The 12,526-nt window shown below is 49.0% G+C and overlaps 1 long non-coding RNA gene across 1 annotated transcript; it reads left to right on the top strand.

Annotated features, from left to right (window-relative positions):
- Positions 1-711: 711 nt before the first annotated feature.
- On the top strand, positions 712-6,205 carry Gm31542. The gene is made up of 3 exons (XR_382469.1): positions 712-1,026; positions 1,261-1,329; positions 6,120-6,205. It is a non-coding gene; the product is annotated as a predicted gene, 31542 (long non-coding RNA).
- The last annotated feature ends 6,321 nt before the right edge of the window (positions 6,206-12,526 follow it).

Raw genomic sequence — 12,526 nt, 5'->3', positions numbered from 1 at the left:
TCATTTAATTCCTTGACTAACCAAGGAAGTATTAGCTCATTTTACAGATAAGTAAACTGAGGTCCAAGGAAAGGCTAAGAACTTGCCCAAGATCCTACAGTTGGCTTGGGGTAGGGTCAAGATTGGGACACAGGTCCATCAGATGCCACGTCTACTGCCACTGTTCAGTCCAATCCCACCCTCCTCCCCTCTGCCACATGCTCCACTCTCCCTTCCACTCAGGGACACCCGCCCCACCCACCCGACCACCCAGGCCGCCAGCCTGCAGCTGGAGGGCTTCAAACTTCCAGCAAATGGATTTCTGAGCTCAGTCTTTTTTTTTTTTTTTTCTTTTCCTAGTGGGAGGCTGAAAAGACTTCTGCTCTTGGTAACTGCTGTTCTTAGGCTTTCAAAAACATCAGGGAGCCTTAGACCCACCCAGGAGACCCTAGGTGCCCACTGGGGTCAGAGCCCCCCAAGTTCAGGGCTTCCTCAACTAAAGGAAGCCCAGAGCTGTTAGGACTCCCCTCCCCTCCTAGCCACACCTGCCAGGTTCTCTTCCAAGGAGGCCAGCCCAGCCCCAGGCTGCTCTGCACAATGAGCCCCCGCCTGCAGAATGTGTATAAATCCTGGGGCTCCACACAGGGAAGCCAGATCTCAGGGGCCTGGCAGCAAATCCCAGGATAAAAGCCGAGACCATCCTGCTGACAATTCATTCGCGCTTCTCCCTCAAATCCATCCACAACACAACTGTTAAGCTCATGTTTCCTCTTCTGCTGCAAACAATTGTAAAAATGATTGGTATCTGCCCTGGTGGAGAGCCTGTCTGCTTCATCCCCCGGGCTCCAACTTCCTGGAAGGGCTGTATGTGTGAGAAACAGGCATTCCCAAGACGTGCAGATAATAGCTTCTCACGGAGAACCTAATCACTCAGCTCAGAGAGGAGAAACGTAAAGACTGTTTCAACATACCCAAGAGCTCTCAAGCTGGAAGCCAGAAGCCCACCACAGACTCCAGGTGGGGCACCTGAAGGCAAGATGGTTTAAGGTATGTCTAGAGACTGAACTGTCCCAATGGGTATCATTCTGCTGCTTGGGACCCCGTGATGAGTCCTCTAGCCTCCTGCCTGGATCTCCTGTCTCTGTAGCTCTAAATGTCTTCAAAAGCAAAGGTGGCATTGAGGAGTGGGGGAGAGTGCCAGGAAGAGAACTCCAGCTGTTGACCAGCATATCTGTTTCTGACAGGTAGGGAGCTGATACCCACCAATGTCTGTACTTTCAGGGAAGAGCCTTCGTCTCTCTAGGCTTTGGCTTCTCATCAGGACCTTTGGAACAGATGCCCTCGGAACAGGTATGCCTGAGTGGCTCATGTGAAGTCAAAGATATTTTACATGAGGTAGCACTACAGAGCCAACAGCCAACCCCCAGTCAGGCCAGGCACTGGCATCTGTGCAGCACTGGGCACAGCTATACACACACACACACACACACACACACACACAGGGGCTCGAGCACGTGCACTGGCACACACTTTGAGACATCACATACAGGCCACAGCAACTCAAACAGAAGAGGGAAACACCTCTTCAACCTGAAGCAACCTGGAGTGGATGAGCCAACAGAAAAACCATTTTCCACCATGAGTTCAATGAGGAGTGCACTGCCTGTTCCTTCCCACATCCTTTTCCCTTCTCCCAGTGATGGCTCTGTCTCTCCCACGATGTCTATCCATAGAGGGGTCCATTTCTAAGCCAACGGATACATGAAGTTTCCTCCAGCCAAATTCACTCAGAGGAAGACCTGTGACCAGAGCCAGTCTGACCAGAATAAGCAAGGATCTCTGCCAGGGATGCTGGGATAGAGATTCTCAACCTGGACTGCTGGACCCAGTGTGATAGTGATACGACTACTGACGCCATCTTTACATTGTTATTTAAGTACATGTCTCCCTTCTTTTTTCTCCCTGTGCCTGTAGGAAGAGCCTTGGCTTTGGAACCAATGCTCAGTGCACCCAGCCAGCTGATGTGCCATGAGTCATCTCTCCAAACCTTCCCATTACAGCCTTCTGCACCGTCCTTTAAATTTGTGACCTCTTTTTTCACTATTATTGCATATACCTATTATACACATACATACATACATACATACATACATACTAAAATATAACATACTGAGTCCATATAATGTTAGTTATATGTCTTTAGGGCTGACCATTTGGCACTAGACAATGAATTGGTGTGCTCTTCCCTAGGGAAGACCATCTTACCAGCTTGTAGTTCCTTGTGTAGGGTTGAGGTGTCATGGGTTGTGTTTTATTTTGGGGGTTTTCTGTCTGGTTTAGCACGTTCGTTGGAGTCTTCCTTGTTCAGCTCATGTTTGGGTAGCCATGTTGTTGACTTCACAGGTATAGATAGCCTATGATGTTACTGAGAGACACAGTCTCACAGCAAATCTCTAATCCTCTGGTTCTTCCAATTTTCCCAAAGGTCCCTAGAACTGGAGTGTTTTGTAGATGTAGCCATCGGGACTGGGCTCTGCAGGTCTTTATTTTAATTGGTTGTGATTTTCTGTTCTGGTCTCTCTGTTGCAAAGGAATGTTTCCCTGGTGAGGTTGAAGACAACACTTGTCTGTGGGTGTACGGACAAGGGTTTAGAGATTGTTGTGAGGGATTGTGCTGGCTTAGTAAATTAGTGGCTGTAGATTCTGCCCCCAGTAAGCATGACCTCACTATCACTGAGGACTTAGCTAGGTTCCCAGTACCAGGCATGGGATCCCTCTTGTGGAGCAGGTCTTACATCCAATTACAGAACTGTTGGCTACTGCCAAAAGTGCGTGTGCCTCTACGGAATGGTTATTGCGTCATGCTGGTGGTCGATGTGTTCCTAGGCGTAAGTGTTAGCTAGGACTGGTGGCTGAAGCTGTCTCTTTTTTTAAACATTTATTATTTATCTTTTGTATATGAGTACACTATAGCTGTCTTCAGACACACCAGAAGAGGGGATCGGACCCCATTACAGATGGTTGTGAGCTACCATGTGGTTGCTAAGAATTGAACTCAGGACCTTTGGTAGAGCAGTCAGTGCTCTAAACCACTGAGCCATTCCTCCAACCCCCTGAAGCCCTCTTCTAGCCATATGGAGACTGGAAATAGAAGCAACTCTGTTTCAAGTACCCAAGCAATTGAAGAAAGTCCATTGCTTTCTTGCTCACTCATCAATCAGTAGACCATTGAGATAAAGACCATTAAAAGAACATCACACTGATTTCCTATGGTTCTAGTCTCCTTTGGTCAGCCTAGACCTACAAACACATCCAACCAGGTTTGGGAACTAGAAACAGATTGGTACAATCCCATGCTGGTGCAACTAAGATGGTATTTTTGCCATCAGGGGGATCCGAGGTCCAGTCCTCACCCTCAAGACTCATAGATGGGGCAACAACTCAGTTCTTCTCACAGAAATTCTAATTGCCAGTGGATGCTGTGGACACAGCATACGGTTACAGAGGAAGGGTATGAAAGACGTCTTCTAAGAGCTATCAAAAGGCATCTGAAACCCTCTTACATTTAAGATCTCTCAGACCTCTTGGACATCTCAGTGGCCCCACAGAAGCTGTCTAGGGCACAGACTTGTGAGGAAGTAACCCCCTCATTCAACAGAAAACGAGGCAGATTCTCATGGCAGGACAGAGCTAAGCAAAGAGGAAAAAGAGCCAAATCTTAGAAGGGTCACCCTATCCCATTTCATTACAGTAGCTGTTCCATTCAGTGGTTTTCCAGGACTCCAACTGTGGCATCAAAGGCTTAACCAGCTGTCCCAGATGCCTATGGTCCCTCAAGGTGGCAAGTCCCCACTGTGACACACAGACCCAGACCATGCACACTGGCAGGATTCATGCCTGCTGGCATCACACAGCACCACCAGACCCCTGATGAATTGCCCAGAGGAGGGGAAGATGAGAAGCATCTGGCTCACAGTCTTCATTCCAAAGTGGGTCCAGCCGGTGGATAGGTGGAATCCTCTCGTGTGTATGAGCAATGACGTCATCACAAACCAGGGACCGTAAAAGTGATTTTAAAAGATCAAGAGTTCACACTCAGGCAGCCCCACGTCAGGGGGTGTTCACTAAGCTGTGTTAGTATGTGCCTTTAAATTTCATCACCAAGGGTGGATGAGGATAGTTTAGGGCTTCTAAAACTCAGTTCCACATCAGTAAAATAGAGAGTGCCAAGTACCAAGAGGTGCAAACAGATATCGCCACAGCAACCACGGCTACATAAATGGCAATACCTTTGACTGATCCTAGAATGTCCACATACATCCACATATGCTGTCACACACCCACACACCCATAGGGGGGAAAAACTGAGGATACATTCAGGCAAGAGGAAAAAAAGAACCCAGTGATGCTTTCCCACAAAAGCAAACTACAAGGACATGATATTTAATCTCACAAAAGCAGCTAGAGCCCCTCACACCTCCAGAACCTGAAAAGCTGTAACCTCACTCCCTGCTGTAACACATTGAAAGCTCTGCCCACCAAGAGACATAGGTAAAGCCTAGAACTCATTTCCTTGGCTTCTGGGGGGCTCCAGCACACTCAACACACCAGCACTTGTTTGTCTTCCAGCCCTAGTTGTAGGATACTGTGGTATAGCTCCCTCATCTGCGGGTAGGCACACATCCTCAAGTATTAGGGTCATAGCCTTGGGAGGGTTCCCCACACAAGACTTCAGAAGCCTCTCCCCTCTTTTGTTTCTGACTTCTCACAAAAGTAGGCCTGGCTAATCATGGCATCTATCTGACAAGGGACTCGAAGAAGTCTCACAGCCAGATGACACTTGTCTTAGGGTTTTACTACTGTGAACAGACACCATGACCAAGGCAAGTCTTATAAGAACAACATTTAATTGGGGCTGGCTTACAAGTTCATAGGTTCAGTCTATTATCACCAAGGAAGGAACATGGCAGCATCCAGGCAGGCATGGTACAGGAGGAGCTGAGAGTTCTGCATCTCCATCTGAAGGCTGCTAGTAGGGTCTTAAAGCCCATGCCCACAGTGACAACATCTACTGTGCCAGCAAGCGCAGTCCAGTCCCATGAAGAGGAGGGCCAGGTTTCAAGCCAGGCCACCCCGTTCTAGAGTCTATAGCAGCAGACCCTGTACCATCAACACTCGGGGTCTCATCAATGGTTCTAGTACCTGAAAAAACATGGAGTCGTCCTTCTTGGTTAACACATACTACAAAGTGAACATGCCTCTACTATTAAATTCAAAGTTCCCAAAGAGGTTTCCCAAGGTCACCATGGGTACTCCTGGCCTAAAACAGATAGATACTCCAGGTAGCCCTAGTTTGGGAAGGAGAAGCCCAGGTATAGAAAGGAAGCTTTCTATTATTAGTTAGGCTTCTATTATGATAAAAAAAAATTTCCAAAATCAACCTTGGAAGAAAAGAACTCCATTCATATCACATTGTCATCTGTCACGAATGGGAGCCAGGACAGGAAGTCAAGCAGAAACCTGGATGTAGGAACCATCTGACTTGCTCAGTTTGCTTTCTTATGTACTCCAGGACCACCTGCCCAGGGATGGCACTGCCCACAGTGGGAAGGGCCCTTCCACACCAATCATCAGTCAAGAGCACGTTCCACAGGCCAGTCTGAAGGAAGCAGTTTCTCAAGCCAAGACTCCACTTGCATATCCATTCTGTCCCATGCAAGCCCTTGAGGGAGTCAGCGATGTGGAGGCCAAGTCCAGGAATAAGGGCCAGAGACCGCAGGGCCACTCCCTTCTCTAGAGGATATCCTGTGACCACATACCTCCCCTTCCTCTTCCTCTTCCCTCTAGCTGTTTCCATGGCAACAGAAGAGGATTCCATCCATAAATAGAACTGTTTTCTCAAAGGTCACCTCCAGTGAGCAGCTCCCATCTGCCCTTCGTTCAGGTAGTTGAATACCAGTCAGTATATCACGACTCAAGAAGACCTCCATGTCACAGTGGAGACATGGGTGTCACCTCACACCTGCACCTTTATACCTCAGCACGGTGACCATTACACAGACACTGCCAAGCACCTAGCTTTTCTTTCTGTTTTCTGGCCCCCTAGTCTTACTGGATCCTTCATATTGTTGCTTTTACAGGACACATACAGCATCACCAGCCATCCTGGAGAAGACTTACGCCTACTGCAAAATAGACAAACTTAAATCAGAAGAAAAGGTGGGGCCTTAGATGTAAAGGGTATTACATATGAAGCTCTGTGTTTCTGCTCATTCCCAGATAAACTATTTCCCAGATATGTGGCTTTACTATGGAGACACAACTGCTCTGTGTTAGATGGTATTTTCCCAGCATTCCATTAGGCAGGTCCCACAAAAATGCCATGTTGTCCAATAACTCCCAGCAGCCACAGACTCCACACTGAGAGTTTCTCTAACCACTCACCTTGCAAAAAAACCTGTCTGCTTCAACCAATCAGAGCAGTGCTCTAAGAGACCTGGATACCATCCTCCATGACAGCATGACTTAAGAGCTGCTCAAAATTGGTATTCCAGTTTCAGCAACACTGCTTCTTACTCCAGAAACATCTCATGGGCCTCTCTCCTCCTCCCTGTCCCTCACTGCTGCCCCTCCTTCTCCACTGTAACATGTCACAGCTGGAACACCAACACCGGCATTGCCACAGAACTTCCCGGGTGCAAGGCAGCCAAACATCATCTGTGTTTGAGACAGAAATACTTCATGTAGCGAAGGGCTGGGGTACATATTAAGGATCTGGCACTATTTTTTTAATGGAGGCTATTGTTGTGGTTATAGTTTGTTATTGTTTTTGTTTTGAGACAAGACCTCACTCTGTAGACCAGGCTGGCCACACACTCAGAGATCCACCTGCCTCTGCCTCCCAAGTGCTGGAATCAAAGGTGTGTACTACCTCCCCCAACAAGAACCTGGCACGTGTGAACACCTCCTCTGAAAGAAGCAGTCAGAAGGCTGTGGAGATCATCCTGTGCTGCCTACTTCCTATCCAAGGGCCCTCACAAAGCCAAGAGAAAGGACTCTTGATGATCTAAGTGTAGTCAGTTCTACCTCCCTCCTTGGGATGAGGCCAATCCCTTCAGGAGGCAATGGTCAGTGCCAGTCTCTTCATGGATACTGGGCCCCAGACTCTGCCTGAGAGGAAAACCTCCTGGGCTCTGGATCTAGACCACAGAAGGTCACATCCCAACCTGTTCCCAACCCACACCAGACCCCATGGTGCCTCGCGTGGCCAGGGCCAAGGCTACACACTGAAGCATCTCAGCCCCTCTCTATTTATCTATGGCCTGCCAGCCAACAAATCAACCCAGACACGGAGCTGTGGACTGGTCCAGCACTAGTAGTCCCTTCTTTCCACTAACACAGTGAGTACAGACTCAAGCCCTGACTCTGGAACCCCCCAAATCAGAAGTGGCTTCAGGGCTCGGCCTGTGTGAGCCCAGATATGGTGTAATTACCCACACCTGTAAAACATGGCCAGTAATCTCAGCCTCATAGACTATGAGGGTTAATGAGTTAATGTTGCAATGTAGCCAGCATGTTTATATACAAAGTAGCTTTACAATTTAATTTTCCTTGAATTATTGCTGCTAGTTCTAGAACAGAGCAATACCAACAGCCCTGAATTTTTGGCATAAAATCCTAACTTCTGCGATCCTCCTATAGCACACCAGGAACCACAGTGGTTCAGTCTTTGAGTCTCTCTACCCTGCTCCCTGCCACCTTCGCCCTCTTGCCCCAGCCCAGTACTTCATGCCACTCTGGGGACACACCTGATGCCTGGTCAGTGTCTGCTGAGTTGAACCACTACAATTCTAGATCTCTCCCAGCCTCATCCTTAGGCCCTTGAACTTCCTCTAAGCATGTGCTGCTTTATCTCTTTGTCCCCCAGAAAATAGGGCACCAAGGTTTAGATGGTTCCTATCTCAGGGAGTGCTTAAAAATGCTAAACAGAGCCAATAAATCGTCAAACTCTGGGAAGCAAGAATCATGAACAAAGCCCTGGGGACACAACCAAATTGTCTATTCTTCTGTTAGAAGTCAGAGATGGTCTTTCTTGAACCAGAAACATAGTTGGGCAATGAAAGCAAAGTCCTAGAAACCTACCTGCAGCATCTCAGCCCCTCTCTATCTATGGCCTGCCAGCCAACAAATCAACCCAGACACGGAGCTGTGGACTAGGCAGGTGCCACCCCCAGAATTGCTTCCCAACCAGATACGTGTCCGTTGGAGAACAGCAGGAGGAACTGCGAGTGCCCACATGTCCTCATCCTACTGCAGTGACAAAGCCTGTCAGTGCGGCGGCCCCACATCTGTACAGGCAAGCACATGAGTGTTTACATAAGGCCTGCAAGCATGATGTAAGATATGAGGCAGTGGGGTTTCCGCTGCTGAGGAATTCCTAGGGCGAGACCACAGAGCCCCTGACTTTCTTCTCAACCAGGATGCTCTGCAGAGCCGGGTGAGGCTCTCAGAAATCAGCTGAGGTTTCTTCTCTTCCCTGTGTGCCCCGGGGAGGGCCCCTGTTACCGGTGAGTGGCCACATTGTAACAAATTCATGGAGAGAGAGAAAAGCACAGGTCCTTTGTAACAAATTCATGGAAAAAGAAAAGCACTGGTCCTCAACTTTCCTGAGCCAAGGACTAGCTTCCCTAACAGCGCGCCCAACAAGCCACTGGGAAACGGCGCAGGCTCTGGAACAGAGTCTAGGTCAAGTTCGAGCTGAGCCTTGCTGAACTCTTGAGCACACGATACCTCCTAAGAAGTGCCAGTTAAATATGTTGATGAGAAGCTGCAACTGAGTGGGACCCAAGTCTTTGCCATTTTATTCAAAAATGTTTACTTCATGTTTCCCCTATTAAATATAAGCAACTTCCCCTTGTATATATTTGAATCACATCCACACAATGTGTTCCCCATCAACATTTGAGTTATGGGCACGGGCCCTGAAATGTTAGTTTTGTGGTAAGATAAATACTGGAATAATATTCACTCTGCTTTTGTGAAGTGCTCAGTATTTGAAGAGCTGAAGCACCATTTGCTTTGTTAAGTAACAAAAGGGTAAGCCGGGGGAAACCAGATCAAAATGGCTTCCCAGAACACTCTCGCTGTTCTCTCGGGGCCTGCAGTGATGATGCACCAGACACAGGTTCTCTGGTGGCCACCGAGACTCCCTGACCCTCCGAGCCTACTCCTGTGAGTATGGCCATGTCCCTGTGTGTGCCAGCCACCTGTCATCACTATAGCCAACGAGGTACAACTGAAGCCTTGGTACCAGTGCCAGCACAGGTTTCTCCATGCCTCTTCAAGGAACTGGAGAAAGAAAATGGAAGAAAGAAAAGGGAATAAGATAGATTTGGGGGTTGGGAGGCCAACAGTCTTCTCTTTTCTTGCTGTGAGGACACCACAGACCAGGAAGATGCTGCTGTGTGTGCCCCTCCCTCTCAGTGACTCCCTCAAAGCCTGTTGTAGAACTTGGGGACTATAGCAATCGGTCAGGACACCCACTCTGCTACCCACCATGCAATTGATGGTCCTGGATCTGAGGAGAGCACTCAACCAAGACCATGCACGGTCATCCCGCCCCACTGTGGTGATGCCTAGCCTTCTGGCCATTCTGAGAAACTTAATGTGCTCCAGGCTGAGTCTGGAGAGTTCCCCTTGATGATGAGGGACTCAGGGCTGATGGCAAGAGGCTGCTCTCTGCTCAATATTTCCACTGACTTGTTTGGTTTATTTATTTATTTGTATCACAATCTAAGTGTGTAAGAAAAATTGGAGTGTGTTAGAGAAACCCCATTTAACAGGTGTGGAAACTGAGGCTCAGAATGATGTCAGAGGTCTCCTCACAGATCCCTCCAATGAGTTGCATCACCAGCACCTCCTCTTCTGTCTCTGAAGTATGAAAAGGGGGACCCAGGCTGTCACAAACAACCTACCACATAGCTTCACAGGAACTCCATCCCCTCCACTACAAAATAAGGAGTTGCCTTAATTACCATCACAGTTGTTACTGCTCTCTAGGGTATTAGAGCATTGTGGTCCCTTCCAGCCCAGCTTTTAACCTCAGCATCCTTTTCAAACACAAAGGGCTATGCCCAGTGGAACCTATGCTCCTCAGCCAGGGAGCACCTGCTGCTATGGCCACTCACTTCTCACAGCCCCTCCGTGTCCTGTCTCCTGGTCTGCATCCGCTGGAACCGGACAAGAACACTGCATAGCCTGAACTGGCAGCTTCTCTCCATCTTGCAAAGCACACTCACTTCCCCAGTAAGAAAAACATGGTGCACTTGGCTCTGACTTGGGAAGCATTAGGGTAGAGTCATTTGAGCTCTGTTCAATTACTCCTATTAAATGCATGAGCGAAACACATAGCTGGTGGGTTAGATTCTTGTTAAGCAAAATAAATGGGTTTCAGTTTCAAGTTGGAAGACATCTCTAACCGAAGGATCCAGACCAATGAAGTAACTTAAGACCTTTCCTCCTCCGCAATGTTTCGATCAGAGGAGAAATGTGCCCCATTCACCAGACAGAACCCTGGGCCCTTTCTACTGATCCTGTCAGCCTAAACCCAGCTAATTAAATTAAGTCACTGCCACCTCCTTCCTAAATGGGTGAAGAGGGGGCCCATAAATTATTTTGCCCTGAGCTCCCTACAAATTGCCCGTCCCCAAAGAGGGCTTTGCCATTTGAGAAAGTGCATCTGAAAGCAGCGTGAGGTGGCGAGCCCCTCATAATTGGGCCTTGTACGGGCTGTGCCAGTGGAGAGATAATGAGCAGCCAAAGCCAGAGGGGCTGAGCAAGGCAAAGGGGCTCCAGAGCTCAGGCCAAGGGCCAGCCAGGCTTGCCCACAAGTGTAGTGATCCTCAGAGCCACAATGAGGAAGGGAGGCATTAGGAACTTCTAGATGAAGCCTTGATACACCATCCCATCATACTCGTCAGAAGCCACAAGCCACACTAGAAAGTGGTGATCTGGGCCAGCAAGACCTCTGTCTGTACCATAGGACTGCAAAGGACTGGACAGGCCAGCAGGCCTGCGAGCTGTGTGCTGAGCCGAGTGCTGTTAAGCCCTTGGCACTTGGAGCAGCAGCTTGGCTGTCCCTCAGGTCTCAGGAGCTGCCACAAAGAAAGGAAGGAACAGAAATGACCCTTGGGAATTCCATCCAGTCGCCAAGGGACCTTCACGAGCACTTCAAATGCCCAAGGGGTGCAGGGGTGTCCAGATCCCATCTGTTTCTCTGCGTTCCCAGCAGAAGTTACAATTTCTCTGCCAAAGCAAAGAAAGAAAGAAAGAAAGAAAGAAAGAAAGAGAGAGAGAGAGAGAGAGAGAGAGAGGAAGGAAGGAAGGAAGGAAGGAAGGAAGGAAGGAAGAAAGAAAGAAAGAAAGAAAGAAAGAAAGAAAGAAAGAAAGAAAGAAAGAGAAAGAAAGAAAGAAACCTCTCCATCACTTTAGCAACGGGAGTGGCCCCCATTATGTGCAGAAAAATTCCCCTGGGTGTGTCAGGGGGAAGATCAGCCGAGAAACATGCAGCCAGGAAAGTGAAAATGCAGGCAGGCCTGGGATGGGAAGTTTTCAGAGCGCTAATCCTCCTGCACCAAGGGACTGATTTTAACAAGGCAGGCAGTTTGCGAGGAGATGCCGGTTGACTCACAGGGGCTGCTAGGGCAGCCTCTCCTGCTTTGTTCTGGGTTCAGAATTTTCACATTTCAGGCTCTCTGATCAGAAAGCGTCTGTGCTGGGGAAGCCAGCTCCATGTTGCACAACTCCTCCTCGACAGGAGACAGTTTTATATGTCGCTTCTTTGCAGCGCACTGCTACTCAAAACGGCGTCAGGGATAGAGAGGGTCGCTCCAGGCCCCATCCGCATCCGCTTCTGCTTCTGCTCCCCTGTGAACTGGGAGAGCACCCTGGGAAAGGAGCCGAGTACCCCCACTCCAACCCCAGCTGAGGAACAGCCTGATAATTGGGCTGTGCAACTAGGAAAACCCAAAGGCCACAGGGGAGCCAGGGCAGGGCCCTCCCTAGGCTGCCCTCTAGAACTGCCCTCTGGGGATTCAGACAATAGCTATAAGAGCAACCATTACTGCGCGCCAGGTGCCAGGCACCGGGCCAGGCACGTTACACGCACCATTTCATTAATCCTCACGGCAACTCCGTGAGGTACCCATCATCCCCTCTCACAGACAAAGAAACTGAGGCTTAGGGGAGCTGAGAGAGTAGGCCAAGGGCGCACCACTGACCACTGATTAGAGCTGGCTTTCCATGGCAGGATTCATTTCCAAAGGCCGGTGTTCTCCTGCCGGTGTCTCCAGGGCATGAGTCTACCCCACACTCCGCACTCTGGCTGGTGTGGGGGAGGCCACCATACCCTGGCCGGGCTAGAAAAGATGGGAACACAGAACAAGCCATTAAGGCAGTGGCCTTGCCATTTTCCTAGGAGACCAGAGCCAGCGTGTGTCCCTCAGACAAAACTACCTCAGTACTTTCATGGGCCTCAATTGGGTAGCAG

This window comes from Mus musculus, chromosome 13 (assembly GCF_000001635.26).
Source record: "Mus musculus strain C57BL/6J chromosome 13, GRCm38.p6 C57BL/6J".
Taxonomy (NCBI): Eukaryota; Metazoa; Chordata; class Mammalia; order Rodentia; family Muridae; genus Mus; species Mus musculus.
This window is presented reverse-complemented; position numbering and strand designations above follow the sequence as displayed.